General features: G+C 43.3%; 1 pseudogene; it reads left to right on the top strand.

Annotated features, from left to right (window-relative positions):
• The first annotated feature begins 3,440 nt into the window (after positions 1–3,440).
• LOC111814183 lies at positions 3,441–3,591 on the top strand (annotated as a pseudogene).
• The last annotated feature ends 3,393 nt before the right edge of the window (positions 3,592–6,984 follow it).

A 6,984-nucleotide genomic window follows, 5' to 3' on the forward strand; every position in this document is an offset into this window, starting at 1 on the left:
ACCCGACAGAGCTGCCCGCGTCTGGCACTCGAACACCAGTCACCCATAGACATTTCTGGTGTAAAGTGCGACTGTCTCACGCACACCTCTCACCAGTGCATGCTGCCATAGTGAAGCACCGTGCCCTGAGGGGCTTAAACCTCAGAAATTTGATTTCTCCTAGCTCTGCAGACTGACTGTCCAGGTCGGAGTGCAGCAGGCCGTTTTCCTGGCCTGCACAGGGCCTTTCCTCCAGGCATGGGCACGAGGCACAGAGTGGACTTCTGCACCTTGCAAGACCACCAGGCCAATCTGCACAGGTCCCGGCCTCCCCTCACTCTAATGATCTCTGGAAAGTCCTGCCTGCCTGCACCTGAGTGTTGGGAGACACGGCTCAGGCCATCATACTCCCTCCCCTCAGCAGCATCCTGTCCTCCCCAGCTCTAGTGCTCACTAAAAACTAAGTACACAAAAAGGGCATCTTTTCTCCCCTGAGTGACACTGGCAGGCCCCCTTAACCCAGCCTTTTTCCAGATACTAGCAGAGGTGAATGTGAGTAATGAAAACACAAGCCAGGTGGAAAGCTGAAAACTACGGACTTGACCCTCCCTCTTGGCAGCGTGCACGGCGCCTGGGACTTGGTGAACCAGCACTGTCTGCTGCACCATGAATCTGTGACAGAATGAATGAATGGGATGAAGGACGGGCATTTTCTAATAATGGTGAGAGAGGAATCTGGATGAAAAAGCCCAACATGGCCTCACTGATGCTTATTTGGAGCTAAATTTCATCTGAAATGACTTCCCTTTTAAAAATGAGGATTTTAAAATATAAAAGTTTAGTATTTTGAACACTGATTATTGTATTTCTTATCAAATGCAAGGATGCTTATAAAATAATTCAGTCTACTACAGATCCAATTTAATTAAAATTTATAAGTGATTGTAGACCAAATTAAGTGTATCTTAATTAAATCAGAACATGGCTCGCAGATGTTAAGGTTGACCCCAATTTTAATAAAGAAGACACAACTGCAATCATTAGGGACGTAGCTGAGTAACTTTGGTCATGGAGAAAGCAAGATGAATGGGAGGCCTGAAGGCCTCTTCTGAAGGCTGAAAGCAAAGTGACCCCAGTGCAGGACGTGCTGAGATTTGGGGAGACCCGGCCAGAAACCCACTGAAATGGAAACAGGACACCCAAGCTTCTCACCAAATACTGAACTTGTACTTGATTTTAAAACGCTGGGGGGCCCTCTCTAGTAGTATGCACACACACACACACACACACACACACACCCAAACACACACACATACACCCAAGCACACACACACACACACACCCAAACACACACACATACACCCAAGCACACACACACACACACACACACACACACACACACACTGAGGTCCTGATCATTTTGTCACATCAGCCTCAATCATAAATGGAGACAGAATGGTCTTAGCAAAACCAGTGATGGAGATTAGAAATTTACTGGTTTTACTACTAGAAGGTATCAGATTAGAATTTCAGAGAAGCAGAATATAACTTGCTTCTTGCTGTAAGTACTGTATGTGCCATATAATATGCACCCTGTGGAATTTTTTTCACCCAAACTGTGACACCTATCCTTGAGGTCAAACCTGTCACAAAAGTCTTGTCAAGAAATTCCTGTATGTCCAACACAAACCATAGTACTTGTTTTTTTTTCCAAAATTTTATTGATAAACAGCAATGAGACAGTTTCAAATCAAATCGGAAGTACAGTTTCAACAAATAACACACTGCATATATTCTTCTTAGTGGTTAATTGCTATACAAGATGCGGACTTGAGATCCTATTTACAAACACCATTAGAACAAATCATTCTATTCATTAAGAGAATGCAACTATATATCTATCCTAACCACTTTGAATACACAGATACAAATTGGACATTCATCAGTATACCCCATTTTTCCTAAGTTCCGTTATTGAATATTATAGTGTGTAAACTCAGCAAAATATTCTAAAAGAATCCAGTAGCCCATAATAGCATTGGGTCTTCTGTTTAACTGACAATGTCAGAAATTATTGACCTGAGTCCCCCACAGCTCAACATAACAGCATGGCTATTACATCCTATATTTCATCTTCATACTTCTCTACTGGATGGATAAGACCAAGGTAAAGCAGGACCTGTGCAATAAGAGTTGTAGCTTTTTGGTCTGAGAAGGTCAGTGAAATCCCCTCAGGATTTATCCTGAGATCCTGTACTTGTTGAATTACTATTAAGGACTAAAGTCATAAAGGGTAAACCACACCTGAAATACACTGATCACTGTTGGAGTTAGGAAAGAGAAAATGGTCTCCATTTAAACATCCGGGTCACACTGACAAAGATTCTACAATCTGAAGTACAGGATCTCAGGATAAATCCTGAGGCGATTTCACTGACTTTATCAGACCCAAAAGCTACAACTCTTGTTGCATAGGTCCTGCTTTACCTTGGTCTTAACCATCCAGCAGAAAAGTATAAAAATGAAATATAAGAAGTAAAGCCATGCTGTTATGTTGAGCTGTAGGGGACTCAGGTCAACAATTTCTGACATTGCCAGTTAAATGGAAGACCCAATACTATTATGGGCTACTGGACTCTTTTAGAATATTTTGCTAAGTTAACACACCTGTAATATTGAAATAACAGAACTAAACAAAAAAGGGGATACAGATGAATGTCCATTTTGTATCTGTGTATTCAAAGTGGTTAGGATAGATATATAGTTGCATTCTCTTAATGAATAGAATGGTTTGTTCTAATGGTGTTCGTAAATAGGATATCATGTCTGCATCTTGTACAGCAATTAACCACTAGAAAGAATGTATGCAATGTGTTAATTATTGTAACTGTCCTGCCAATTTGATTTGAAACTGTCTCGTTGCTATTTGTTTATCAATAAAATTATGGGGGGAAAAATAAACATCCGGGTCACTCTTCTCCACCTGTCTGGGGGCCTTCTTTCTGAGGTCTCTTCCTGGAATGCAGCTGAAAGATGCCAGCCACACAGAGCTGCGCTGGTCAGCAAAGCCATGGAGGAGCACTGGTCCTCAGTCTATTCTGTAGGCTGACCACAGCCAGGTGTGGGGAAGAGTGTGGCGACCACTGGTCAGTCTCCTTGCAGGGGGCTACAGCAGTTCTGGACCCAGAGTGGACATGGACCAGATACTGTGGAATGAATGAATAACATCTTAATCTACCCAATTTTTCTAAATAAAGTGGAAGAGATCAATTTTTTCTCTCCATCTGATCTTCAGTAGCGCTGGTAAACTTTATTTAGTGCTGGAGAGTTCCTAAGAAAACATCACACTAGCAGCACACGCCTCCTGCCTCTCCACCAGCCCTGGACAAGCCATGGACAAGTCACTTTGCTGTCTCGGAACTCAGGCTCTTCATCTGCCTGCTGGGTCTCCGAGAGGGCAGAGGCATTGGCGGGCCTTGATTCATGTGTGATCAGCTTACAGAAGCTTATCCATTGCCCTCCGGCTGTGCTGACCTCTGTGTTTTCCCCAAATGTGGGAAACTTGAGTGCATAGTTTGTGGTAGTGGAGGACTGTGTTCGTGCTTTCCCCTGGGGGGAAAAAACTTTATTGGGCAAATTCTCCACAAAAACCCATTGGGGAGATTGTGTAGCTACTATGAGAGAAAAGGAGAATTAGAGGAAGATGGAGAGAGAGGAGAGGGAGAGGAAAAGAGAGAAAGGGTGAGAGAAGAGCCAAGGAATAGGGAAAGGGAGAGGGAGGGGGGAAGGAGAGGGGGAGGGGAGGTGATGGTCCATGAGATTATGGAGGTTGAGGAGTCTCAGTGTCTTTCACCTTCAAGGTGGAGACCTGACCCACCCAACTAATGATGTGAATTCCAATCCGAGTCTGAAGCCTGAGAACCAGGAGCAGAGTCAGGAGAGGGTTGGGGCAGCCCAACTGCTTCATTCAGTCTGTGGCCTCACGGGCTACCCTCCTCAAGGCACACCCTTTGGGGTTGTTGTGCAAACCAGTCCCCAAAGTCTCAATGTATTTGAGCCTTGCTTGTCAGCTGATGGGCTTTGGCAGTGACTCTGTGGTAAGGGCTGTTGCCTCCTGAGTGGATTGCCCCATTGATAAGATCAAAATGGCACGGCATTATTGGGACACAATGGGAGTTTAGGAGGTGGGGCCTCGTTGAAGGCAGTGGATCGAGTAGTCATGACCTTGGAGACTAGATCTTGTCCCTCAGATCTCGGGGGGGGGGGGGGAGGGGAGGAACTTCAGGTGCAGATAAGCCTCTAGACCTGAGGATGGGGCAGAACAATGTTTCCTTCTCACTTTGTTTTTACTTCCACAACAAGTGGCGCACTGATAATCTGGTTCGTGGGAGGAGCAGGAAAACATTAGCAGCTTGGCGATTTAAGGAGAAAACTCAAGGCATGAAATAACCCAAAGAATGGAAAGAAAACATTCTAGGAGGAAAAAACAAAAAAAGAAATCTGGGAGGCAATGCTGGGAACACAGTAGGAGTCGAGACCATGAGTTGGAAGTGAATTGAGTTGGCTAAGTTGTCTAAAATTCTACAGCGACATCGACCAGCTGAGACATAAGCCCAGACAAAGCAACAGCTGCTTGTGTCCAAGACTGGGGTGTGATCGATGGTGGTGTGGGCACACCTCCCCCTGCCAGATGAGCTGCTCCTTCCTTCAGCTGCCCAAGGCTCACACCTGACCCTGGGCTGTGGGAAGGGAGCTGTTCTCCCAGGGTCGTGTCTGGTTGGTGCTGGCTCTGTGAGCCCCAGTGAATTTCCACAGTGGAGGGACACACAGGGCATGAGGAGGTGCAGGCTGCACCCATCAGCTGCAGTTGTTCATAGATCTTCAGAGAAAGAACAAACTGTGGACTTCTATAGTTTATTTCATAGATTTTATTTTTAAAACAGCTTTAAGTTCACAGCAAAAGTGAGCAGGAAGTACAGAGGGTTCCCCGGCACCTCCTGCATTCCCTCACTCAGCCTCACAGCTAGTGACAGGAAGTATCATGGAACTTTTAGTACAAGTCATGAGTGGACCCACCATCAGCACCCAAGTCTTCAGGTGAGGCTGGTTCCTGGTGCTGCACGACCAGGAGGGGTCCAAGACTTCATGGCTTGGGCTCAGATGGAGTAGTTTCACTGCTTTTTCAATTATTTAATAACATATTAGTTTCAATTACCATTAAAGTTTTGAGTATTATCATTTGTTTTTATGTATGTGGTACAGGGTCTCACTACGCAGCTCGGACTCATAATGATCCTCCTGTTTTCAGTCTCCCTAGTGCTGGAATTACAGGCGAGCGTCACCACTGCTGGTCTAGGAGGCTGGCTCAGTGCACGTGGGGGCAGCACCAGTACAGCATGTAGTGCTTGGAATTGAACCCTAGTCCCTGTCTTTGCCTAGGCAGGCACTTAGTCCACTGAGCCATCTCATCAGCCCTGTGTTTTATTGTTTTATTATATCTCTTATTTTTGTTGGTACAAGATCTCTGGACCTCCAAATGTTTCGTTCTGCATCATAAATTGTAGAGACGGTTTACGGTTAAGTTTCTTTTGTATATCACTCAACTAGTCCTATTATTGCTTCTAATAAGACTAGTTGAGTGATATACAAAAGAAACTTCCATACAAGTTTTTAATCTTTATTTTAATTTTATTTATTTATTTATTTATTTTTGCAGTACTGGGGATTGAACTCAGGGACCTGTGCTTGCCAGGCAAGCACTTATTTTAATTTTATTTTTAACAGGAATATAAAATACATTAAAACAGAAAAGCATAGAAATGATACAAAATTTTTACTAAACAAAATAATATGGATTTGACAGTATTTGCTGTATTGCATAATGTGGCCTTCAAATTAGTTGCTCAGATTACCAGATACATGCATGCAAAATTAGAAGAAGAAATAAAAAAGGAAAAAAGTTATAAGAAATTAAGAAGAGAGAAAAAGGGAAAAATTTGAAAAACAAAGACAAAAAATTAAGCATGACCTGCTCCTTTCCATAGATGTCTTTAAAGGAAAGCAAAAGCTTCATTCAACTGTATTTTTCCTTATCAAACAAAGATATAGCACTGTTGGAAGGCATCAGCATCATTGCCATGGCCAAGAAGAAAAATGAAAATGCTTCATTTTGAAAAATGATCAGAAAAATACAGTATCTCAGCAAGTTCTTTCTGAGAATATAGATCTGTTCAAGAGAAAAACAATGAAGATATTATGTACACTATGGCTTGAAAGAAGATAGAAATGATAGGTTTCCATTAAGTTTTCTTTTTTTTTTAAAGAAGATCATTTTGTTTATATTCTTTCCTAAATTTTTTCTGTTACATCTGCTATTTTGAATGTGTTGCTGTGTTCATTTTCTAGAGCTATCACAAAAAATTACCACACCCTTGGTAAAACAACAGAAATTCATCTGAAGGCCAGAAATCCAAACAAGGAGCTGGAAATAATCACTAGTGGCTGTGGGGCCCCTGTGTGCCTTGGCTCAGAGACCCGATGGAGCAGTCAATGCTTATGACAGAAAACAGATTTAATGCAAGATATACAAATATGTAAGATCTTACAGGATTGGCTTACAGAGGTTGCCCATGGGTGTTCCAGAGTGCAAAAGATCTGTCTTCATGCTGAGATCTGAAGGATCTCATGTAATGGAGACCAGGGATCAAACTCAGGATCTTGTGCTTGCCACACTCAGGGAAAAGCACCTCTGTGGAGTCAGTGGGCTGGAGCTCCCTGTAATGTCCCTTGTGACTTCATATCAGGCAGTCTGCAGCTGAGGGCTGAAGGGTCAGTACTGGAGGCTGAAGACCAGGTGTGATGGTGCACTCCTGTAATCCAGCTCTGAGGAGACTGAACACAGAAGGATCACTCCAAGTCTGAACTGTGTAGTGAGACCCTGTGCCAAATTTAAAAAGGAAAAAGTACAAAAGAGTCTAAGCTGAAAGCCAGGAGACAATGTCCAAG

The sequence above is a fragment of the Octodon degus genome, unplaced genomic scaffold (genome assembly GCF_000260255.1).
Source record: "Octodon degus isolate 3935 unplaced genomic scaffold, OctDeg1.0 scaffold00008, whole genome shotgun sequence".
Lineage (NCBI taxonomy): Eukaryota > Metazoa > Chordata > Mammalia > Rodentia > Octodontidae > Octodon > Octodon degus.